General features: G+C 40.3%; 1 long non-coding RNA gene across 3 annotated transcripts; it reads right to left on the bottom strand.

Annotated features, from left to right (window-relative positions):
* Positions 1-7,725: 7,725 nt before the first annotated feature.
* Positions 7,726-18,178, bottom strand: LOC311273750. Of its 3 annotated transcripts, none has more exons than XR_014624695.1 (4): positions 18,078-18,178; positions 15,210-15,339; positions 9,610-9,657; positions 7,726-9,085 (listed from the first exon to the last, which is right to left on the bottom strand). It is a non-coding gene; the product is annotated as an uncharacterized lncRNA (long non-coding RNA). The 3 variants fall into 3 exon arrangements; XR_014624696.1 differs by having other exon boundaries at positions 15,260-15,339; XR_014624697.1 differs by having other exon boundaries at positions 15,210-15,336.
* Between the last annotated feature and the right edge of the window lie 8,309 nt (positions 18,179-26,487).

The raw sequence follows: 26,487 nt of genomic DNA, 5'->3' as shown, positions 1-26,487 counted from the left end.
CTGAGCTGTAACAAACTTGGATTTGGTGGTGGGATGGCTGTCGGGGTGGGGGTGGGTAGATTGGTGCTCCATTAGCAGATGGAGGTTTTCTCCCTTAGAAACAACAGAACACTGGTTCTGCTTTTTAGGAAAAAACACACCGAGAATCCTGACTTGTATCTATTTTTCTTCTTCTGGAATGGATTATTCTTCTTGGATGGTTTGAAATACATGTTTAGGCACTTGCTGTCTTGAGGAGCTTGTCTTTTTTAAATTGTAGGCTTTTAGCATTCTTTTGTGAAAATGGTACCTCCGGATGTCTTGCTCTTATATCGGTTGCAGGGGGAGGGGGACTTCATTCCAGTGACAAGACACAAACTCACAGGCTGCCACAATGTATTTTTCCTCTCATGGGGCAGTACAAGTATCATGATGAATTTGTACTTTGTAATGAATCACATTGTACAGAAGGGAATCAAAAGATTGTTCTATGGCCTTTTACTGACAAATCTAAAGTTGATGTTTTGTTTACCGCTCCATTGGTTGTACATAGTTTTCTATCACTGCCTTGTTTTCATTCTGTTTGACTTTTTTCTTATTTGTTTGTGATTTCTTACTCGCACTGGCAGTAACTTCCTGTGTTTAGGGGTGGATTTTGGGGGTGGATTTTGGGGGTGGGGGTGGGGGGGATGGGGGGTTATTCTGTTTGACCTTTGTGACCTCCATGTCAGTTTCCACATGCCTCCCCTGTTGATATTTCTCGGCATGAGAACAGAGCACAAATACAAGCTGTTACAATTCTTCATCCTCTGCCTGTTTGTCTCAATTTGTTCTTTTGGACCACGAACACACACGGATCAACATAAATTTTAAATAGTACTCATGCACTCTTAAATTCTGCTCCAGGTTTAGACATATTTTAATGAAGTCCTGAAAATATGCTCTACATATTAACTACAAACACATTTATTTCTGCCTACACTGACACCAAAACCCACCCGTCATGTGAATACCTGCCAGTCAAAAAATTGCTGAGATGATGAAGAAGAAAACAACGTGACTTTTGCCCAGCAGTACTGTGTATTCCCTTTAATACTTTTTAAAACTCATAAAAAATGGTTGGTGCTCAGATAAAACCCTGAAAGCTACTGAATTTCCAACAGGCAGTAGCTCTCAAAAAGAAGCATATAAGCTAATCCAGTAAAGGTGCGTTTAATCTTCAATCTTTTTTTTTTCAAAGACTTTTATCGTCGGTCAGTTCCTGATATATTCTTCCTCCCTGTTTTTTATTGGCTCGCTGACCAGGTCTCATCCAATCAAAATCCAGTCAGTTCCACAATTCAAATTGACAGCTTGCTTTAGATAATAACAATAAAAAGCAGCGTTGAGATGAACTAGAGAAAATGTACTTTTTGATATGTAATAATGTTCAATAATGCAGAGGGGCGGGGCTGGGGCAGGGGATGGGCTTTTCATGGAGTAGGGATGTAATGCTGTTTTTGATGTCACTTTATTTTAATACTGAACTGATTCTTATAAGCTGCGGCTTGTGTTCTCTATGATGTCACTGAGGTGTGGTCAGTGGACACCATTGGCTGGTTACAGTAAACATGACATTCAGACTCCTGCTGTCTACTTCTCTTTTTTTAAGAGTGCACTGCAACAGAGTTATGGTGCACCAGGACACGCAAAGCACATAAATACATCGAAAATAAGTCGTCCACATCGAAAGAGTCTTTCGACACATAGAAATTTACTTTGATACTGATCAGGACTACACTGCATTGTTCAAATCATCAGAATATTTATTTACTTATACATGTAAGTATATGAGTTTTTATAATTATAATTATTATAATAATTATATTATTACTTTATTTCCCTCTAGGCTTCCCTACAAGTTAACTTTGCAGTACAGATATGAACACATTACTTCTATGCATAGGTACATTTGAATTCCTTTTGAATGTCTACAGTTAAATCTCAAACAACTGGGGGAAAAAATGTAATATTGTTTTGTTTAGAACAGTTTAAACCATATATATCTACACTTTCCAGAGCAGTTGGACATATATTGTATGTACTGTTTATTTTAATTCCCTTTGAGCCTCTATAATTCAACATGATGTCCTCACTGAAAAACCTTCAGACCCTATACTTCATTTATTACCATGCCGTAAACTTGGACTGACCATAATTTACTGTTATTCCTTTACTGTCTCTATTGTTAGTGGAACCACCAACTGGATGCTTTCTTATAGACTGAATCACCGTGATGTGAACAGCAGTTCCCTCTGAGCGGACAACAGGCAATTTACAGTGTGGAGAAATCAGCACACTTGTTTACTTCTGTTGCCATTTTCAGCCGTAACTGTAAGGTTTAAAAATATAGAGTTAAACACGGTCGTCCAACCTATCTGACACGTCTCCTGTGCTTTCTTTTACGTAATGTGCTGCTCTGCTAGTGTCTTTAATAAACCAGAATCACCCAACAGCTACAGTTAACCGCCAGTGGGACTCACTGTTTAGTCTTTTCTTTGGACTGTGACCCAACAGGTAAATTAGAAAAGTCAAAGTGCTGTTATTATATGAAAGCATTAAATATGCATTTTAGATAAATAAGACATAAACACTGAAAAAACACAATTCAATTGTATGTAAGCTTCATGACGCAGGGGTTTTCTACCTGTACATTATTACAAACAAACACTGTGATAGGTGCAATAATGTAAGGATATTATATTTTCTACATCTCTAATTATTGCTGTAAAAAAACAGTCCAAACCTTACTAACAATTTATTTATCAGAGATTTATAGAACGATAGGCCTCAGCAAATCAGAACTTCATGTTATCTTGTTGATGTCCACACTTCAGTGGAATGAAAGTCAAAAGTACATTTTATTTTCTTTCAGGTGTAATATAATAATTCAGTCTGAAATCCTCATTTAAACATTTCTTAAACATTTAACCCTCCAGTTAATTCGGCTAATTTTAAATCACTGTGAATTTAATTATCATTCACGTCAGCGGTCCTTTTTCTTGTTGGCTGAGATGATTGACATCTCTTGTCAATCATCAATCCTCCACTTCAGAGGTGACACTGTTACTTGCTCAAATGTTGAACCTCACCATCAACCATGGGGCTGAATATTATACAGTGACCACAATGAATGAGCTTTTCATCATGAAGTCACATTCAAAAGACAGATTAAGTCTTTTGTCAGCTGACATCTGGCTTTTTTATTCAAAGCAACACAAAACAGAAGCGATAATTTATGTTTTTAATCACAAAGTTTTGCACAGTGTTTACAATAAAAATCCAAACTTATACACTGATAACAGCACAGTCTTTAAGATACTAAAGAAATTAATTGCATCATTACATTTTACTGTCTTCTTAAAACAGCAGAATATACATGATTATATATATATATATATATATATATATATATATATATATATATATATACATACAAGTTCAACTTTCCATCATCACAGTGGAAAGGAAATCCAGACCCACAATTAGTCTGGGACTAGACCCACAGAAGTGCGGAGTCGGACAGACTGGGGCGAGTTGTGATTTGGTTGGAATTTCAAGGAAAATGGGTAATTAAGGCTTTCCCTGGCCGGCCGGCTCTTTGAAGTCCCCTACAGGGGGGATTATCCCAGCCAGAGAGAGAAAGTGAGAGCGGAGTAATGAGAGGAGGATTGTGAAAGACAGGAGTGAAGCCTTGCTAAATAAAGAGATTAAAAATTACAAATCATTTATTTTAAAATATAGCTAAAATGCTGAATCATGGACAGGTATGTTTAATAAACAGCCCACAACAAATCAGGTTTGAAACAGCCTACAATAAAGTAGTGATGTTATAATAAGTCGATTTTATTGATTAGTAAATTGACAGAAAAAATTTCAAAAACAATTTGTCATAATCTATGAATTGCTAAAGTCATTTTTCCAGATTATCACTTGAGTTTTGGTTCCAAATGTAAATGTTGCAGGTTTTCTCAGTCTCCCACAATAATGAACTGAATGCAGTTGCTGTCCTTGTTTATATCCTTTTGGATGCCAGTGTTTAGTTTAGTTATTAGGATCCCCATAAGCTTCAGCATTGCAGCAGCTATTCTTCCTATAGGGTCCAGTGTTCTGTATTATGTGATCATACACGCTGATTCATGATGACAGAGCTGCAGTCATGTTTTAATTTTAATTAAGGATACTTCTTTGTTCGTTTCATTTATAGACTCAATCCACAGTGCTGCAGTAGAACTGCAGTCTGTATTTTGACAAGAGGAGGATAGCCTCTCTCCCCACCACTTCCTCATTATTTGCTTTTATTTCCACTACCTTAAAAGTGTGTGTGTGTGTGTGTGTGTGTGTGTGTAGGGGTGTGTGTGTGGGGTGGGGGTGGATTAAGTCAGACAGACACCTCTGGTTATTCAGAGGTATGGAATTATTTCAAGACCCTGACTGGCTGTCAGCGCTAACTGTGCCTCCTCCCCATCTCATTAAAAAAAGAAGCAACTTCAAATGACTTAAGCTGTTGGTCGTCAGCTCCAAAGCCACAGTGTTGACAGGTACAGTAGGGTCTTAAACCTTCAAGATCAACGCCGCTATTCTCCCTGACAAAGTCCCCCCCCCGCACCAATTGGATGGCAGAGGAATGAAGGGAGGATGCGGAGAGCGTTTGGAGGACCTGAGGTCAGACGAGGAGGTGTCACAGTGTTGGGATGTAAAGCTGGGAGGAAAGGGATAGAAAGGCTTGCCTTTAATTATGGCAGAGGTTTCACGGCCAATCAGGGAGGGGTCCCTCAGTGTGGCTGGTAATTATTAACATTATCATTCACCAGCCTTGTCCCTGTCCAATTGATTGGCATGCCTGTTTCATGGCTCGCACACTCTTTGGTCTCTGCCTCACTTCCACTGTTAATTTGCCCCCTGCAAATGAATCATCATCAGACTTCTACTGGGCTCAATTTGATCCCTGAGTGCAGCGCTGCACACAAATACCAGGAAGAACTAGCACTGCCTCCTCTTCAGATCCTAAATAAAGGAATACAAGGTAACTGATTTTTAGCTAAATGCTCCATACATGTAGCGACTTGACTCAAGCCTTTGTCTGCCTTTGGTTCTTCATATCCTTCCACCACGAACCCGCTGCTTCTGAAATAAATACATCTTGGTTACAAAGAAGAAGCCATCAATTTAATTCAACTAACAATTGCAGCCAATTAGACAATTACACAAATGTAGTTTGCTATTATCTGAATGAATCGATGCTTTCATACGTGGGACAAAACAAGCTAAACAATAAAGAGGAAGCTAAAAGCTACAGCCGTTTCTTCTCTGCAACAAACTTGGGATTCTGGTATTTTATGTGTTTTATTCCTTTATTAATGACAGCAAAGTGACAAGCAGGGTGAGTCTGTTAAAAGGAGACAGTGAAAGAGAAAGAGGAAGATAGAGGGAAGTAGTGTGTTAGTAATGGAAGTACTGAAGGCGCCGTAAAAGAGGTGCGTGGCGTCTTTTTGATATTCAGATTCGCCTGCCTACACACGGCATTATGACACATTTGGATGATCGCATTGTAGGATTAACGGGCCTGCCTTGTCATTTTCAACAACAATGCCACGATTTAGGGATGCTATTTCTCACACGGCGCTCCGCATTAACGCCCGGCCCAAAGATTTACATAAATCTTTGTCTTAAGATGAAAGCGTAGTGGGGCTAGAGACAATGAAGTTAAGCTCTGGAAATAGGAGAGAGAAGAGCGCAAGGAGAGCCGTTACGTTGGTGGAGAAGGGGATGTAGAGATGGAGGGGAGACAGAGAGGGAGGGAGAAAAGTTTGAGGATAAATCAACCAGTAGTCATGCTGATTTGAAAAAAACCCATCCTCCCTGGCATCCATATGGTTGAAATAATTGTAGAAAGAAGTGAATAGGGAAAGAGGAGGGGGATTTGCATTTCTGTATCTAATAGGAGTTGGTGGTGGTGGCGGTGGGATGTTAGACAAATGGGGGTGATGGTGATGATGAATGCAGGTGTGATCACAAAATGAAAGGCTTTGTCTTCATCGTGGAAACACTGGCTTTGTTGGGTGCCCCGGTGACTCCGGGGGGTTGAGTGTGTGCTCCATGTACAGAGGCTGTGTCCTCACTGCAGCGGGGGTTCAAATCCAAACTGTGGCCTCTTGCAGCATGTCATCCCCCCTCTCTCATCCCTGTTTCCTGTCACACACACACACACACACACAAAAAGAAAGAAATGCTGGCTTTTAAACACCTCCCCCGTCCTCTAATCTCCTGGCCTGCAGCACTCATTGGGAAAAGTGCCCTAGATTGTTGTGTGCCATCCCCTTCACAGTGATTGGATTCATCCTGGCTGATTGGGAATCTGCTTACATTAAAGCCAACACAGAGAAATAAAGATCAGATTGATCTGACCACTGACTGGTATTTTTCTTTTTGTGCCAATATAGGGAGGAGGCAACAGGGGGAAGAGACGATAGGCCAAGAGAGAACGTGAAGGAGAGTCGACTCTCAGTGACACTATCAGAAGCGTTATCACTTTGCTTCAGCCTTGTTTCATAACCTGTTTCACATATTGACCATGATTCTAGACATGAAACCTTAAAGCAAAGAGCAACAAGGGTGTCAAACCATGATGTCACAGGTCTTTGTATCTGATCAAATGTACCACAGATTCATAATCAAATTCAGATTGATATCTACTAATAATGTTGACCAAATGATCAGTTGTCAGTAAATAAGACACGTTATGAGTCAAAAGATTCCGGTCCAAACTTTCCCAAATACAATACAGGCAGATGTGCAACCGACAACTTGAATGCACAGTTTAAATATGTGGTAACACAATGTGAAACTGTATACATCACACTATGAATACATGTCACTTTTTTCAGTCCATCCTCAAACACTACTCTATGTTTACTCTAACAATCAGGCAGTCTAGGCTCTCTGAATATAATTAAATGTGTTAAAAGAGGAAGGGAAAATCAATCTATTATAGTGGCTAAAGCATTAAAAAGGCAAATCATTAAAAACAAAGCGAACATCAGTTTTAAATAATTTGCCTTTTGTAATGATTTAGCCACTATGCTAACGGCTTTTTAAATCCGTTTTCTCATTTTAATACATTTTCTTTTATTTGGAGTGCCTTGTTTGCCTTCTTTTGTTTGAGGTACTCTTTTTCCTGTTTCCTAAGAGGCACCCGACACAGATTTTTTTTTTTTTCATTTATTTGACACTCTCTAGTTACTTTGCAGATTAAGATGTAATGTTAAATAATATATGACTAGCTCTCAAAATACATTTAGCAGAAGTTCCCACCCTTTTTGGCCATTGGAGTCGTACTATACTTTATATAACCGAGTACAATTTGCTGACGACACTTGATTGTGAATGAAGGATTTAAACATGTCATGTCAAAACATGAGTTTTAACATTGTTTTATTAGTACTTTTATTGCCCACCAACCCCACTGCTGGCAAAAAAAGAAATTAAATATATAGCTGCAATTCGTGGGTTCATGCTGTTTTGGCTCAAGCAGCTTAATCAAAATGAGCAGGTTTCAGGCTCCACAGTCAGTAGACTGGAAAAGGCACTATAGAAAGTCCATTTACCATTCACCTGAACTGAGCCCTTTAAAGAAATCCAGAAAAGTAATAAGATCATCATCATTTACAAATAAATTGTAATCAAACATTTCATGGACAACTTGGGTACGACTATGAATATGCCTGCCTGTAGTGCAGAGTCAATCACAAATCTTTATTTACAGTCATTTGTTTGAAGATACTTCAGAGAACAGTGCAGTCAAAAGTTTGAGTACACTCCAAAATATTTTCAACATGATTAAGCCAAAAAAAAATTGTATCACTTATCAACAGATAATAGTTTCTTATAAATACAATGAAAAACTAAAAACAATAGTTTTAATTCCAACACTCAATGATGGAAGAACCCAGAAAACAACAGTCCTCCTGAGAGCTTTATCAACCTGAGGTCCAAGGCCAAGCTTTTTGCTACAATTAATAACAAAGTCTATCTAAAGAGAAATCAGAGAAGAGTTCAGAAGTTTTCCTAAAGAACAACTTAACCAAAATGTAGTAGACCATGCACAGATGCATTAACAATTGTACACTCACAGTTCTGCCTTGTGCCTGCCTACTTCACTGTAACAAAACTGTGTGTATTTTCAGGAGATGGCGCATCTCTGTGGTGAGTTTAATCAGAATTGCTTTAAGCCATTTTGGGTCATGAGAGTATATGTTATAGGCTAACCCATATGCACCGATCTGTATGGCATTTCAGATTTTGGTTAATAATTGTCCCCGGAGCATGCACAGCGAAATTTGTGAAATTCAGACAGCCAGGTTTTGAGGTACACATTTTTCGTATTTGTGGCGCCCCTAAGGGGTTCAGCTCAAAATACTTCGGTAGACCTAGTCCCAACATCGGCCTGAAGATATCTACCAATTTATTTGATGATGAGACACATTTTTAATGACTCATGGCCGTGTCCCGCCCTTTGTGAAGTTTAATTGCACACTCAGAGTTCTGTCATTTGCTCCGCTGTCATCGGATTTGGACAAAACTTGGTGTGTATGTTTAGGAGACAGCTCAGGATGTTACAGCTCAGAGTTTAATTATGATTGCTCAGAAGTGCTAGATAAGAGCTGGAAAAGAGAAAGGGGTGCTGGTGTTAAATGGGGGGCCAGGGACCCTGGCTAGCATGAATTTGAGTGGGTCTGGTCTTCTGTCTTTCTCCTCTCTGTTTTTGTTCCTTTCTCTGTTACTCTGGAAGGCCCACCTTGACCACACTTTATGAGATGCTTTCCCTTTTCTTTTGGGCTGCCCTTCTTCAGACTCAGAATCAGATGAAAAAGACAGCTGAGTAAGAGGAGCAGAAACATGTCGTGGGAAACGGCTTCGCTGTGGCCGAGGATGGGGACCAGAGGCTTGACGAGAGGAATGGCCGTTGGCTGAGAGGTGGGGGCAGACGTCCATGGCCTCTGTGGATGAGAGGGGGGCAGATGCTGCTGAAGATGTACTCAGTGGCCCAAATTTGTCAGCATCATCACTGTGGAACCAAATGTGGAAGAAAAACATAATTCACTGTCCTACATGTTAGAAAATGTAACTGCAAAAACAGACAGTAGTATACTGGTGTAAAAGCATTGTACTGTACTGGGGTATTCAACAAACAATCCAGTTTGAACGAGTTTGTGCATTTACTAAATTCATTGCAAGATAATATGGTAGAAGACTTGGTAATTTGACACCAAATCAAAAAGTAATCTTCAACATGGATACTTCAAACCTTTCTAGCGATGGAATTTGAAAATCTGAATCGCTGAACCGCATAACAGAGGTATCAGGGAAAACAAGGGGAGATGAAATCTGCTTCTGCATAAACAGGCATAAACAAAGGTTGTTGGATGATTTTCAACTACTCCAATTCACAACAAAAGTCATCTCATGACACTTTCAAATTCAGCGGGTGATTAATTTATTCTCAGGGATCCAACATTTCCCACATGAGCCATCACTTGGCGACAGTGGCAAGAAAAAAACTGCCTTTAACAGGCAGAAACCTCAACTCACTGAAGACTCAATAGTGGGCGGCCATCTGCCTAGACCGGTCGGGTCGAGCTAGAGGCAGAGAGAGAGAGACAGAGAGGAGAGAGAGAGAGGGAGAAGGTGAGGTTGAGACAGAGATGCATTTTCTCCTAGTAAAACATTCAACGAAACGAGGAACATTTATTTTAACAAGTTCAACTCTGTAATCTCAGACTTCAAAGAGCTGAATGACGTCTCAAAATTAAAAATACTCCTGGGAGAAGGAGACAGGGCATATCTGCTGCCCAATATGTATCAACATGCCACAACCTGAGGGACAGTGAATGACCCACACACACACACACACAGTATATACTGTATATATAATTAACGGAAATCAATCTTGGTGTTGTGTTGGTGTTCATATTGTTATTTATTGTGTTCTGTCCGAGTGTTTGGACAGATGCTTTGGCAACATTGTTGTTAAAACTTTCATGCCAATAAAGCTCCCCTTGAATTTAGAGAGAGAGAGAGGCAAACCTTTTTACTCACTGTATTTTAAACTGTACACCAGCTAGTCATTGCATTTCACGTTCATACCTTGTTATCGTTGTAATTATGAGTCTAACTGCAGACAAAGACAGGACGGGAGACATCATTTGTAACTATAAACCTTTACAGTCGTGGCTCATTTGTAGACTTTTGTTTTTATGCTTAAAACAACTATCTTTGATTGATGTCTCCCATTTGACATATGTAATACATTTTTAATGTTAGTAATTATCAAAATGTGTAATTGAATATACTATATAAAAACAGATATTCTTAAATTATCATTTATCATTTACCAACATATTCAGGGTGTTGACCTATATGTCTCGACTAAATAATATCAAATAAAAAATAAAAACAAGACAAAAACTGCTATAATGATAGCAACAATCGAAACACATTTTGTATATCTATCTCTCGTTGTCATTTGTTGATGTGTTTTTCATCTGCAGTGTCACCAGAAGACGACGAGCACCCTTAACCCTCTGGTGCATAGCGGTCACTACAGTGGACAGCTACTAAAAAGTAACTTTCTCTTAAATGCATTGGTTTCTATGGTGGAACTGCATATCAGCCTCTAGTGTGCTCTCTGCTGCCATAGTCCATTGAGGTCAATTCAGTGGTCAGTTGGTGTAACTGCAAGTAAATTTCCTCTGAATCCAAGATGGCCGATAAGCAGCCACCGCTGCCGGCCACTGCTGGCATTTCCTGTCAATCCTTCTATACTAGAAGAGCCCCAGTGGTAAGAAAAATATGATGATATACAGTAACATCTAGGGAAGGATATTATCTGTTTGGAATATGAAATTTTTATGTCCAATATGTAGAAAATTACGATTAACCATGTGTCCAATGAAGTGGACATCATGCATCACCCAGTATATTTTTTAACACAAGTCATATAATTGCTTCACTGTTTCTTGTGACTGTTTTGGTTATAAGTCAGTGTATAATTGTTATATTTATAAGCTATTCATTTAAAATATACATTTTTGTGCAGATTAGCTGTAGTTTGAGTTACTATAATAATTATTTTATCGTATTTTGTAGACTTCAAACGCAGCAAAGAATAAGGCAGCCTACAGAATAGTCCAGGAAATTCCGTCCAGCTCCAGTGATGAGTGTAGTGACAACAGTGATGATGAGTGTAGTGACAACAGTGATGATGAGTGGCTGCCAGAGAAGAACAGAGACATAGGAGCTGAGGATGATGGAGATACAGACAGTCAGGATGCAGAAAGTGAGGATGATGAGGGGCAGGATGCAAATGAGGGGCAGGATGCAGAGGATGGTCAGCATGATCAGGGAGCTGTGGAAGATGGGCACATGGTACCTGACTATACTCAAGCCCGAAAAAATATCTGGAAAGTCCAAGACAATGACTTTGATGGAGACTTGCCTCCTTTTCTAGGAGAGTGGAAACTGAATGTGGAGGGAAGAGATCCCATAGATTTCTTCAGACATCTGTTTCCAGCAGATCTCATTGATGATATAGTGCACAACACCAACTTGTATGCTCTCCAGAAAGGGAAAGAAAATCTGGCAGTGACAGGAGAAGAAATGCAGATTTTTTTAGGGATCAATCTGATCATGGGGTACATTCGGTATCCTAGGGCACGAATGTACTGGTCTAGTGAGGATGGCCTTCGTCTTGGAATAATTGCAAATGCCATGTCTGTAAACAGATATGAGCAAATCCTGAGATACCTGCACTTTGTGGATAACTTGACTTACCAGCCAGCAAACACAGATAGGCTCTTCAAAATAAGACCATTTCTAAGTGCACTTCAGGAGACATTCAAGGCAGCAGCAGACCCTGAAGAATTTCAGTCAGTTGATGAGCAGATCATTCCTTTCAAAGGCCTACTGTCCATCAAACAATACATACCAAAAAAGCCCAAACCCTGGGGAGTGAAAGTGTGGGTGAGGGCAGGAACCTCAGGCTATATGAATAGATTCGAAGTGTACCAAGGCTCTGCAAGTAGTGGTCGCATCAGTGGATTGGGAATGGCTGGAGATGTGGTGATGCGTCTTTGTGATGACATAAAACACAAAAATCACAAGGTGTTTTTTGATAACTTCTTCTGCAGCATTCCACTCATCGAGGCCTTGAAAGACCAAGGCATCTATGGCACAGGTACATGCAGAGTAAACAGGCTGAAGGGAGCAAATCAGAAACTCAAGAGTGAAAAACAACTGAAAGAAATGGGCAGAGGAGCTTGCTGTGTTGTCAGCAATAATGCAAACATCACTGTCACACGTTGGCTCGACAGTTCAGTCGTCCACATGGTCTCGTCCTGTGCTGGCCAGTCCCCTGAAGATGTTGCCAACAGATGGGTCAAGAAGGAAAAAACGATGATGATGGTCCAAAAACCCTTCTCTGTGGCCCTTTACAATCAACACATGGGTGGGGTTGATCTTGTTGACCAATGTCTGGCAATGTACCCCCACAGACGTCGAAACAAGAGGTGGTACATCCGAGTGTTTTTTCATTTTTTGGATGTGACCATTGTAAATGCCTGGCGCCTCTACCTGATGTCTGGTTTGGAAAAGATGAGACTCCTCCTCTTCAAAGCTTCTGTGGCTCGTGCACTGATAAATAGTGGCACCCTCCAGCAAAGAAAAAGAGGAAGACCCAGTGGGACCCCACAACCCGTGAAGCGGAGAGCAGTCACCAAAGTAGCCCGTGAGGTCAGGTTTGCCACAGGATATCACTGGCCCAAACTCACCGAGGTGAAAAATGCAAATAGATGCCATGATGCTGCATGCACACGGAAGACCAAATACATCTGCATGCAATGCTGTGTGCCACTGTGCCCTGGATGCTTTGCGAACTTTCATACAGCCTAGGTGTGATGAACATAGAAGTGTTCGGAGATGCAGGGACTGAAATATCAGTTTGTGTTAATGTATTGTCATGCTAATATAAGGGCTTGGTAATACTGTCCTTCCTTATAGAACTGTGGAGACTCACAGTAATGTTTCTCCTGTTGGGGATGGTTTGACACATTTAGGTGTAAGATTCACGGCTATGAGTGTCATTGGTTTTCTTATTCAGGCCTAAACATTGCGCCTATACAATGTTGAAATTTCCCAAAAAATGTTGAAATGTTTTTCAAAGCATAAAAAGAAACAAGGGTTTGTATATTCACAATAGAACACAAGTTAATTAATTTTTACAGTAAGTTCACAATGTTTTATGTTGAGTGCTCAGGCGTATGTAGTCCACTGGATTGGACATGTCTGTAACTTTATGAAAAAATCATATTTTTGGAAAAAAAAAAGTTGAACATTTTTTTCATGTCCTGAGAAGAATAAAAACACTTCAGAAAAAAATATTGACCAAGGCTTTCATAATTCAGGCATCAGAGGGTTAATTAGTTGCTAATTTACAACCGAATGAATCTGCATCCAGGAGGTTAATACTGCCTGATTCCACAGGAAATAACTGGCCCAGCTCCAAAAAGGAGAGCTGGCTGAGGCATCCCATCTTCCCTCCCCAAGGAGAAGCGGTAACATTAGTAATTACCTCCTGGACCACAGGGCCAGATATCTGTCCACCTTTTTTATGAAGTCCACAAATTGAGGTCAGTTGGGGAGGGAGAAATGCTGCAAGGTGTGTCCCACTGGTTAACATAGTTTTATTGTTGAAGATGCAGATGCGTTGAGTAAATGTTCTCAATCAAAATATTGCATTTCAAGCTGTTCCTCTCTCTCCCTGTAATCTTGGATATATTTGTTATGTTGTGGTGAAACTGCTGCTATTATCTAGAGAAGGCCTGAGGGCTGGAGATAAGTGACAGAATTGCTTGACCTGATGGGACGGACAGAAAAAGCACATGAGAAATCCATCTCCATGACTCCTTTTGCTTTACATTTGACTGTCTGCTGTTGACAAGCCCCAAACACCATGCAAACCAGATCTCCAACAAAGACAATACAGCCAACAACAATCATCTTCCTGCCAGCCAACTGGCATGTAAAAGCCTCTATTGTAAAAAAACACTTTCTTGTTTTACATCTAGATATAACTAAATCCCCACTCACCTGTACTGAAAGCTGCAATCAGTGGTTTACTCCTGAGGGCTTTGAGCGTATAGGGTTAGACCAAAATGACAGGCTTCTATAAAACCAGAGAGGCCCTCCACACCGCTGCATCAGAACTACTATCTGGCTCATAGTTTTGACCTTGTTTTGGTTAAAATCCACAACCTAGTTTCTAATAATAGAACCTGATGTCATGAAATGTTTGCATGAAGCTCTCATACCTTTTCCAAATGATCTTAAAGTCAAAACCAATATTAAGAACAATATTCCACAGTTACAAGTACATGTACTGTAATTTACATGTGTAATTAAGTCTGTGAATACACTACAACGTGAATAATATGCATGTGCCCCAATCTGCTGATTATAGAAAACCCTCTTTGTATTAGCAGCAGTGCGTTTGGCAGAAACCTGTCCTTGTGCACATTTAAATAAATATATCATTCAATGATAACATCTTTTCTTGCCTTTAATCGTCCGAGCAGTAAATTATCATTACATATTTTCGACGCTCCCTCTGCCTCTCTCCCTCTTCTCGCCTTCACTTACAGATGCGATGACCTTCAGGAAATCTGGGCTGGTGATCATATTTTGCACTTATTGCAATATTTCTGTGTAGTGAGATCAAAAGAAGAGGCAGTTTGGTTGTGCTTTGTGGTATTTGTACATATTGAACATGCTATCAGGGGAATAGTTCCCCAAAGCCTCTCTCTCTCTCTTACTCTCCCTCCCTCTGCGAGAGCTGCTGTGTGTCATCGGGTTGGGCTGTAACCACCACATTCCAGCCCAACAAGAACAGACAGTTTTCAGGTTGATTTAAGGGTAGCTTTCTTTTCTGAGGGGGAAATTATTTGAAGACGGCTCTAATGAATTGGCCAGAATCATGTCCTTTATTTCTACGTTTTCTTTTTCTTATGTACAGTATCTCATATAGCAGTCCAAGCCTACCTCACTCTAATGAGTGTCACTCATTAGAATGCATACATCCATAGCTTAACCATAATTTAAGATCACCAGATGAAGGATCTGCATCAAATTTCACTCACTCATAGATATCAGCCACCTATATGCATATTTTCAGGCATAATTTCTACACCTGAAGTTGATAGTGTCTCTTCTGGGCAGAGACCCAACCTCCATCCTTGTTTCCTGATAATCTGTTCTGTAGAAATCCTGCTGACAAACAAACAAACGGACACGGGTGAAAAAAACTCCTTGGCGGAGGAAAATCAAATTTTCATTGAAATGTTTGAAAATGCATCATTACTGCCAAATGAAATTCAAAATGATAACCAATTCATTTTCAGTGTACTAAGCATAATACACTGCAATGGCAAGTTACTGTGAACTTTAAGTTTATTTTCAAGTTGGTAGACAAAGTGCACCTTAAAATTTAGAATGGAAGTGTTCGCGCATAGCACGCCAGTTGAACATGAACAAATGTGCATGTAGTCTACAGCCAAGTATATAATAACTACTCTACTGCCTACTTCTACCCATGGTCAACAAAATTGTGGACATAATAAAACAGATGTATTTTCAACAGTATTTTCAAATTACATAATTCTTTCTGGATTAGTGATTAGGATTTAATAGACTGGTTTCACTTTTAATTTCTTTTATTCATTTTCCCCAAAAATGTAATATCTTAACTTCATAGGCAAAATATTTTTTGGATTTCACTGAATAGTTTAATAACCTTGAACTTCTACACTGAACTGCTGTTAAAAATACTTTCACTGCATCATCAACTAATGGCAGTTAGTTGGCAAAGTTTTAAAGCAATGGTGAACAGAATTGTTCAAATTGAAAATACCATGAGTGATGCATGAGTTTGCATAGACCATACGTACCAGAATTTACAAGACCATGGGTAACAGCATGTACAACAAGTTAAAGCATAGCCATAATGGCTAGGAAACAGGAAATTTATAGAAAAGATTAAGCTCAGGCATTAACAATGCAATTCCAACATAACATTTTATTTTTTAATTTTTTAAGACGGACCTGAAATTCTATACATAATTTATCTGGCAAAGAGGTCAGCTGTGCCCTGAATAGCATAGCCAGCAATGACTAGGAGACAGGAATTACATACTTTAAGCTAAGGCAAGGTGGTCCCCATTACCTACCACTTTAACATTTTATACTTTTATTTATAAGTAAAATAAAGCTGCAATTCAGCAATGAATGGATTGACCAGAGGAGGTCAACAGTGACCTGAATAGCACTGGCATGAATACACTTTTGCCAGCAATGACTAATGGTTATTGGTGACCTGAATAGCTTAGCCAGCAATGGCTAAAGAACAGAGTGGCCCTACTAGGCATAAAACACCATAGGGCTGCACGATATAATTGAAAAAAAAAAAAGATTAAACTGTACCAAACATACACGTTTCTTATATGTCGATTCATGTTAGTGTGAAGAGGACGGAGTGTTACTACAGTTCAAACACTACTAAAAACAGGCATTACCAGAGAACACAACCAATGTAGGCAACCAATCAGAGGTGGAGTAGGGTGGGTCTTTTCTGAACTTAATTAACAATTATTTCATTTAACAATCCCTACTTTTAATGTTCATACATTTATTCATAAAACATTCCGACCTTTAATCAAGCAATGTGGCCAAAATAAGTCAGCAATGACCTTAATACCTAACAAGTTGTGCTTTGTTAGCATGGCTAGTGAACAGGAATCATCTACATGGAAACGGTTAGGCTGAAGCGAAAAGTATCCTTACCTACCAACTCAAAAGATTAAATAAGAAATATATTTGGCCAAAAGAGGTCAACAGTGATCTGAAAAGGTTAGCCAGCAATGGCCAGGGGACAGGAATTCCATACGTAGAAAACATAAAGTCTCAATTTCCTAGCACTTTTAACATTCATTCATTAAGACATAGGTGACCTGAAATTCAGCAATCAATGGTTTGGCCACAGGAAATCAACTGTAACCTGAGTGTTATTAGGGAGAGCAGCTAAATAATAGGTGAGGCATACATAAACCACCAGTTTTATGCAATTACTTATGTAAGATAAGATAATCCTTTATTGATGCCCAGAGGGGAAATTTAAGTATTGCAGCAGCACAAAGACAAAGTAGCAAGTAGGTTAGCGCAAATAAGAATTGAAAAAGGATAAAGATAAATATACATAATAAAATAAAAATGGGAGATAACTACAATAGTATATAGGCGCAGTATATAAGTGGAAGTGAAATATAAAAAAGATAATCCAGTATGCCATAATGCAGTACAGTATTCGAATGTAAGAATATGTCAAAGTGCAGTATAATGTAGAATTCGGCAGTTTTGATAGACTATCAAAATATCAGATATTGTCAGGGTACAGTATGCATGGTATAACTGCAGATGTAAATTAAGTCTAAGCCAACTCTGGTACAATGCATCAAATGGCAACATTTATGTTTAATATTGTACATGGTCCCTCTACAAAAAGATGAATCCACTAAATAAATAAATACAATTATATGAAACATAATGTAAGCTGTTAAGCCCTTTGAGACCTTGAGCTTCAATGACTGCCGCAGTGTGATGCATGTAGGATGCATAAAAGTCCAATGTTAAATAAAAGCCGGGTTCCAAATAAAGGCTGGCTGGGGGAAAAAAGATAGTGTGGATAAAATAATAATAAAAAAAAAAAATTTACATCCAATATGATATGGGTACCTCCATTGCCTAATCAATACATTTGCAATTGATAATGCTGATTAACACTTTGGAGGTCTTGATTACTCATCTAAAATCTATAGACTTTTCATTGCATTCAGTGGCGGTCCTAGCTTGCATGACGCCCTGGGCGAACCTCACCTTCAGCGCTTCAGTGGAAGGTTGCACACCTGAGGCTAAGTGAAGCAGGGCAGCAATGAGGATCGCAATGAATTACTTACTTTAACTGGAGGCGTATGTGGATAGCTTAGATGGAATAAGCCAGCAACTGCGTTGAGGCAGTCAGGTTGTTCACCCCAGGAGAGTGACCTGGAAAAGCTGACAAAACTGTGAGCACATGAGCATGACAAAAGCTGATGTGATTGTACTGAAATAACAGCAAAAACAATGTATGGACGCGCACACAAAACCACAGCATGAATGAACTTAAGGCAGAGAAGCATCATATTTCAAAAAAAGACAGCAGCAAAATTATAGGCTAACAGTGAAGGTGTGTCACTGTGTTATTGGATAGATCTGACTGGCTGATATGAACAGTTGAAATCAATTGACAGCCCAAGATAATGAGGCAGCAAATTAGGACATTGTGAGCATGTGTGAGAGGAGTGAATGACATGTTGGTATGAGTAATAAACTAAAGGCTGAAGCATGCAATACAGCAGTCCTTCTGACTGAACTTTCACTAAAGCTTCCTTTCATGTTTGGACAGCAAATCAAAGAATCCTAGAAATCTCAAGTGTTAAACCACAGGAATCATTCAACAAAACTGTGTCCAGCTCATATTCTCTGTGCACAGTGGGTTTAACTCTGGTGTCTGATATTGAAGTCTGAGAAGGTCGCCCTGCAGTGGTCCAGCTTATCTGAGAGCTGTTCTGTTCAAAAGAGGCCACAGAGATGAGAGGTCTGAGCAACCTAGATATTGGGAAAGAGTTACTGGCATCCACCATTAGTCTCGTCCTCCTACTATTAATATTCAGTGCAAGTGGCCGGAGTCTTTTCCCTGAGTCAGACCAGCCCACTATGCACTGGGGTTTCTGATCTGTCTCTCATAATTAGACTAATAAATAGGCCTCCTCCTTATCTCTTTTTCATCTTCTTCCTCCTCTTATGCATTTACTCTTTGTACATTTCTTTCTTGAGTTGTCAACACATTGAGGTTTGGACAGTTGCTTGTCTGAAGATGTGTAGCTGCCTGGTAGACCTGAAAGTGCCAAGTATCTGACATCCTTCATTCATCAGTTTAACAAAACAAGTTTTGTTATGAACACTTTAATAACAGCCTGGCAAAAACATGCAACGTTTTAAACACATGCACCAGCAGATCTCAGTGGAAACCATCTCAATGCATGCACACTAGCTTGCCTCTCTCTCTCTCCTCAACTTCTCATGCTCAATTTGTAACAGCAGCAACTCCTGCTGTTCAAAGGACAAAGCAGTGCTCTGAGCTATAGGTGAAGACGAACCAGCAGCCTCAGCAACACCTCCCATTTTATCAGGCAAAATCTCCATTTCATACAAGTTATCCTTTTAAATAGACTTAACTGTATCCTTGAGTCTTTTGTCACTAATGTCATGACCCTGTAGTGATCTGTAATTTTTAACAACTGCTCTTTTGTGCAGCCATCCAAAAACCCCTCCGATGGAGTCTAAAAAAAAAAAATCTTTAACCAGAGCCATTTTACCAACCCAGCCCAAAGGAGAGCAATCAACAACACACTGGCTGTAACAAATGTAAACAGGAGCGTCCCCTCTATCTGCCTAACCAAAACTAAAGTATCGCACCCCTTGTCTTCATGTGGTTATTTGCAGCGGGTATTTATGCACTTATGACCACTGGTATGAAGAAGCGACCAGAATCTGCCAACCCACCCACAGCGAAGGACATGCTCCCAAGACAAAGTCTCTAACTGCGTTCACCCAAAACACTACAAAAAATAAAATTCAGCAAAGCTCAAAGGAGCAATGCTGCTATGCCTAGCATGGGAAATCAGATTTAGCTCCAACACAATTACACACCAGCATGTCAATACTTACCCTCCTTTGGACAAACAGGTCTTCAAATCCACACTCCCACCATGCTCTTCCACATATTCAAAGAGACAATCAACACAAATTACCTTACAAGTTACCTCTCAAGCCCTGCCAAACTGCCTGGGAAACCCCAACAATCAATTGCACCTGGAGGCCTTCAACACAAAAGAGAACAGGGGGGTATTCCAGAAAGGAGGTTCAACAAACTCTGAGTCTATCCCTGAACTCCGAGTTGACTTACCCTGTGAAGTGAAACTCTGAGTTTTCAATTCCAGAACAGCTGATCTGAGTTAGGTAAGTCGACTCTGAGTACGTTAACTCCGAGTTGAACTCGTGCCTGACGACTAGTAAAAAGCCATCATCAGTGGAGCTCCGATACTGCGATTCACCATGGTAACAGGGGAGAAAACAGGAAGCAGACATTTTCTGGGGAAAAAAAAAAAAGTAACACGGCTGCGGCCGTAACAAAAATCACTGACAGAGTTTTAGATGCGATCGTCTTTTCATTTGGAATTTAACATCAGTTTCTTTCATATTAGCCTTTGGGGAAGTGGTTGAGTGTTGTTCAGTGTTTTATTTTATTTTATTTTAGGCTATTATATTTAATTTAAATCGGCTGAAAATGACATAGCCTACCTATAAAAACAGTCTCACGATGGCTCCTCCTCCTTCTGGCTGCTGAAGGTGATTGATTGAAAAACAAAACAAAAAAAAAAAACGAGGATGGTTCAGACCTGAGAGCACGTCAGCGAGGACGTATAGCCTGATATTCGCTGTGCGGCCGGAGAATATAAATGACGGACTGATGAGAAGCGGTGTACTGTTCGGTTCAGTCCTCGACAGGGAGCGAGAGCTCATCTAAATGAATTTAAATTCTCCTCCTGGTGTAAAACTATGTTAATTATTTCTGCTTCAACATGATCGGACTGAGAAGGAAAGGACAGCCGCTGTCAGACAGCTCCGTCAGACTCAGGGTTTCTTCAGGTAAATCTGCCAGTGAGCAGGTTATGTTCACAGAGTAAGTTACCTCAGTAACAGACCCAGAGTTTAAGTTACTTCTCTTTCTGGAACTGAAAACTCAGAGTTTCTCTCATCTCAGGGTTAACAAACTCAGAGTTTTCACAGAACCCGCTTTCTGGAATACCCCCCAGCTGATTAAATGCTCACAAAAAAACATCTAACCCAAACTTCGACAAGCCCCCAATTTGTCACGGCCGGCTCAAAACCATGACATATAATGGGAGATGGCACAAGAACTTAAAGCAAGGAAATCGTAATTTATTTGAACTAACTCAAAACCAACATATCAAAAAAATGGTATGAGGTGTGGCAGTCAGTAAATCAGTAGTGCTAGTGTGTATGCATGATTGTCAAAATAGTGAGTTGTGTGTTGTAAGGTGGAAACAGAAGCAAATAAACAAAATAAGGAGCGTGGAGAGTAGAGAGCAGAGTTTCCCCTTTGTCCTCTTCCCCCCCAGAGCTAGTGAGGTGTGCTCTTGTGGTACTGGGGACACTGGGCCCAGGTGTTCCCAGCAACTAACGACGACCCCAACCCCTCCTGCTGGGCATCTGCGATACAAAAAGAAAGAGGCATGGCCGTCACACTCTCTTTCAACCCAACCGATCAAGGCAGATAGCCTCCAACCATGAGTCCAGATCTGCTCTGAGGTTTCTGCCTGTTAAAAGGCAGTTTTTACCCACCACTGTCGGCAAATTTTTGCTCTTGGGGGAAATGTAGGGCCTCTGTAAATTACTCAATTAAAGACCATGGTTAAGACCTGCTCAATAACATTTGTTGTGAATTGGTACTATATAAAAAAAATTGACTTAACTTGACTGTACAAACACGCTAGGAAATATCCACTGCCCATTCAGGTGGTCTCACGACCAATGCATTGACTTTCAGGGGTACAGAAAGTGTCTCAAATTGTGTAAAAATATTTAATGTAGGCTCAGTGTGTGCAACAGCAGAACTAAATTTTTACTGTCTAGAAGTATTCACAGGTTACAACATTGAGAAACAAACAGAATGGCAATTCTATTGCCACAAGTGTAGTAAGAAACTAGGACTTTTTTCATTGTGGGTCACATTGCTGGTCACAGAGCCACACCTGACATGACAGCCCGTTCTCACTCCCAATATGTCAAATACAGCAGCCTGGTCAGCGGCCCTTCGCTGCATTATTAGGGATCCCACTTATGTTGTCGCAAGACTCAGTATCTGATTGTTTGGCTTTGTTGGTTGAATTCTCCATGCTTGACGCAAACTGTGAACTCACACAGTAGCTCTGGTAATGTCTCTTTTCAGCGGTTTATAAGCTGTTTGGCCTCTTCAGCCTCTCTTCTAGTCTTCTGCTGATCCTGTTGGGGTCACTCATCCCCCAGAGCCGCTTTTCACTGTCAGAGTGTCTCTGGGCTCATTAGGTAAAGCCCTACCACCCTGCCCTACCACTGGTTTGCCAGCCGGTCTGTTGGCTCTACCGAATGAGCCCAGAGACACTGCAGCTGCAACAGCTGAGGAGCAGCGGGGTAATTACGGCTCACAGTTTGCTACATCAGCTCCTCCGCTGGCTGCTTGTTTTACAAACCAACTGCAAGAAAAACACAATCACAACACTGGACAGCCTATTTTTGTTTGTCCTCCTGTGTCCACACTCCCCTGGATGACCTGGTAATCCGCTGTACAACCAGAGAGCGGGAGTGAGCTCAGTGCGCCACATTGAATTGACTGTTTAATCAGGCTACAAAAGAGACAAGAATTGGCTATCTAGCATTGTATTTCTTAACTGTATGTTCAGTGGCTGTTTGGTTTTATTGGGTTGTTCTTGTGTGTTTCTCGCGGTTGTTTAAAACAAACAGCCAGCGGCTATTGCAGCTGCAGTGTCTCTGGACTTGTAAGGGTAGAGCTGACAGGCCATGTGGCGGAGCAGTGGCAGGGCAGCCCAGTGGCAGCCCGCCTATCTGCTCTATCTAATGAGCCAAGAGACATTCTGACAGTGAAGACAGGTTCCAGAGGTTGAATGACCCTGACCAGGAGAGAGGTGGAAGAAATCAGTGTGTCACTGTTTACCCCCAAACTTAAAACTGCTGAAAACAGACATTACCAGAGATACTTTGTGAGTTAACAGTTTGAGTCAATCATAGAGAATGCACCCAACAAAGCCAACTAATCAGAGGCGGAGTAAGGAGGTCTTGTGAGAACATAAGTGGGTTCCATAATAACACCCCTACATACATATGCTTTCTAAGTTTGACGCTTTACATACCCTTCTTGTGTCACTTCACAAGTGTCTCTCTAGTTTTGTAATGTAAAGGACAAGAAAAGTCCAGGTCAGGGTAGTTGAGGTGGTTAGATGGGTCAAGTAGTGGACTTTACCTCCAGAGACAGGTAATCACATCCTGTTCGTGACCAAGAGGAAAGACAGATTTGTTTTTTAGTTATGTTAAGCAAATTAATGTACGTAAATGATATAACTTGTGTTGTATATAGAGACAAAGTTGTATATTATGTATTATTACTAACTTGACTGCGGAGCCCTTCACGTGCAAGACTGATGCTAGAGTGGGCCCTACAGGATCGTAGTTTGAAGCTTAAGGGCACCAAGGTGCTGTACTTGACTAGTGAAGATTGAGATCGTGTTGGACATGAGTAACAAAGAGATTCTACATCTTTTCACCATCAGCTACAAAACACATATACTTTACACATGCACAGTAGCTAATTGGCTAAACTATTCAAAACCAGCAGAATTATGACCTGCAGTGGCCATAATCAGTGCAGAAGCTTCAACTCTGACTGCCTTTGTTCAAAGCAGATCATACTAGCATACAACATATCCAAACACCTCAAGTGCAACTTAGCAGAGGACTACAGTTTCCTAAATTAAGTGTCCCTTGTTGGCTAAGGGGACCTTAGCTGAAGCTTCGTAAATCATTTTTGCCTTGGGCATTTGGGCTCTTCCACTATTTTTACAAGATTATCTGATTCTGTTACAGTTGGATAGAATCTGTTTTTCATCCAGTGCAAACTAGTTTGATGAGGTTTTCAAATCTGTGATACATTGTTGTTGTGGGAAGGGGGGTCATGGAAGGGTTGGCCCAGAGGGTTCAAGCTACTGTTACAGATATGCAGGAGAGGTTTCTTGCATCAATTGTAGTAAAATCCATGCCTTTCCCAAGGGTTAACTCTGAATGCCAGAGAGACAGACCAACAGAAAGCATGGAGCTTAAATATTGATGCATCTCTTCAGAGTGTGTATAAGACAGTGAGAGCGCACATTCAGCTAGTCTGTGCCTTGCATGGTGCAGCCGCCCTCCAGGCTGTCCAGGACAACAGGATGGTTTCCCTTCTCTCTCCCCTACCTCCAACCCAGTTAAGAAGGCCTCTGTAGAAGATCTGATAACGACCATACTGGATAACATCTAGCTGCATTCGTCTCTAAGAAGTCCTTCCCCGGGGTAGAACTGCCAGTGCTGATCTCAGCATTAAAATATAATTTTGATGGTCATTATTAAGATAAGCATCTTGTTCGTCTGGCAGAAGATTACACTGATAGCGTCTGAGCTTAGAACAACTGTCCTTTCGAGGGACTCTCTTGTTCAAAGTTATTAGATAAAAAGACCCTCCCTTGTTCAATCATGGAGCTTGTTACCAGGGGCAAGGGTGAGCATACTGTTCTCATCCTAAATGAGGTATTTCCAGGCCTATCCATCTTTGGTGCTACTCACTTATTGTAGTTTTATTTTATCAATGCACTTGTCAGTAAACACCAGTTAGTCACACCGCATGGATTAGATAGTGAAAACCACTTGCTATTAAGAGAAACGTAATGAAGAAGAAATAGTTTACTAGCTGTGCACACATACCATTCATTGTTCATGGGAGTGCACACCGCTCTGCCTCTGATCTTGGACTTTTTGTCTGCAATCTTTAAAGAACAGCCAGCAAGTGGAAGATCAGGGCTAAAATATTGTAAATTGGACTTAGGAAGACAGTTTCCTGACACGGATCACATTAATTAATTTATCAGAAAACCTATTGTATGAAATGTTCTACTACTATGCCTGGCACTGAACTTATGGACATTTCCTGTGGTTGTTTGCAGGTTCTTTTCCACACTGAATGGCTGACAGTGACAAGTTGTCCAACTCTCAAAACAGGCCTTGTTTTGTGGCTCTCTGCCACTTCTGAGAGGTGTTGATTGATTCTGGTGGAAATGGCAGGATGAAGCAACACGGATGAAGACAACAAAATAATTATTAGCCAGATATTTGCACAATCTGATACAAAACAAGAAGACTCACTGAGTGTGAGAATGTAACAGGAAGTAGACTGTAGCATCAGTAGGGATTGCTACTTGCATGGATGAGCATTTTGCTATTGTATTCTCCAGATGGTAACATTCACGTATTTAGGTATTTTGTTCCTATTGTGGGGTTTGTTAGCCAATTATCATGTAAGAAGCTAAACCTTTTTGAAACTTCTAAAAAAAAGTTGGCATGCAAGCATAGCTGGCCCTTTTAAATCTCATTAAAAGTGATGAGAAGCTGCTGTCAATCAGATGAGCATGGCGTAGGAGTTTTAAACGTCTTGTTTCTAGAGAATTACATTAATGTTACATGTGTGCAAACTGCATGAAATTTGTTCACACCATTTGTTCACTCAACCCTATTAACCTAGTGTAAATCGACACACCCATTTCCAGTGAATCCACATCTCATCAAATCAATTTTAATACATGTTAGCACACCATAGATGGAGTAATAGTCAGAGGCAGCATTAATCAAATCGTTCTTACAAATAATACGAATGCATGAAGCCTAGGTATGCCTGGTTACCATGCCGAAAGGTCCTTTTAAGAGTGTTAGCTCTGATTAATCTAAGATCCATTTGAATAAATTCTTAGGAATGAAAAGAGAGCAGGTCATTTGAATACCACTGTGTACCTGACAGAACACTGTTATGCCTCTTAAATTGCATAGGTAAATATTGCTTATGGAGGACTTGAATTATTCACAGATTGAGCAATTATTCCCTCAGCCTTTCCTGCCAGTGCCCACATAATACTTAAGGACCTGAGGTTTCATGAACCTGAAATAAGTCATCTGATCCTGACAGCATGCACGTACTGGGTTCTACAACACTGTAGGGAAACACAGGTGGATACAGTAGGGGTTAATACACCTGTTTAAATGTAATTCATAAATGTTATCCATCAACTGATGAAGTAAGTTAAGGTAGTTCTCTATGCAAAAAGACTTCAAGCTGCTTGTCAAAGAGGAAACACATACAGCAACCACTGCTGCAGTGTCATACTAGATCAGTTGTTCCAAACATGGAGTGCAGGACAATTCAAAATGATGCAAGATTATTTCAAGGGGTCACTAGATGAGAATTGTTTTTGTTGTTGTTGTATGTTTGTTTTTGAATATTATAAAATTCAGCCGTTTGTAGAAGATGCTCAATCTGCAAACCTCAATGGTGCGCTACTGAAGGAGTACATCATAGCCCTGTATTTTCCACAGAGACTTGGTTATATAGTGTAAACCTCAGCACTCTGTATATTACTCCATGATTTGGATCACAACTTGGAGTAACAA

Source organism: Pagrus pagrus (genome assembly GCF_965226575.1).
Source record: "Pagrus pagrus genome assembly, chromosome: 18".
Lineage (NCBI taxonomy): Eukaryota > Metazoa > Chordata > Actinopteri > Spariformes > Sparidae > Pagrus > Pagrus pagrus.
This window is presented reverse-complemented; position numbering and strand designations above follow the sequence as displayed.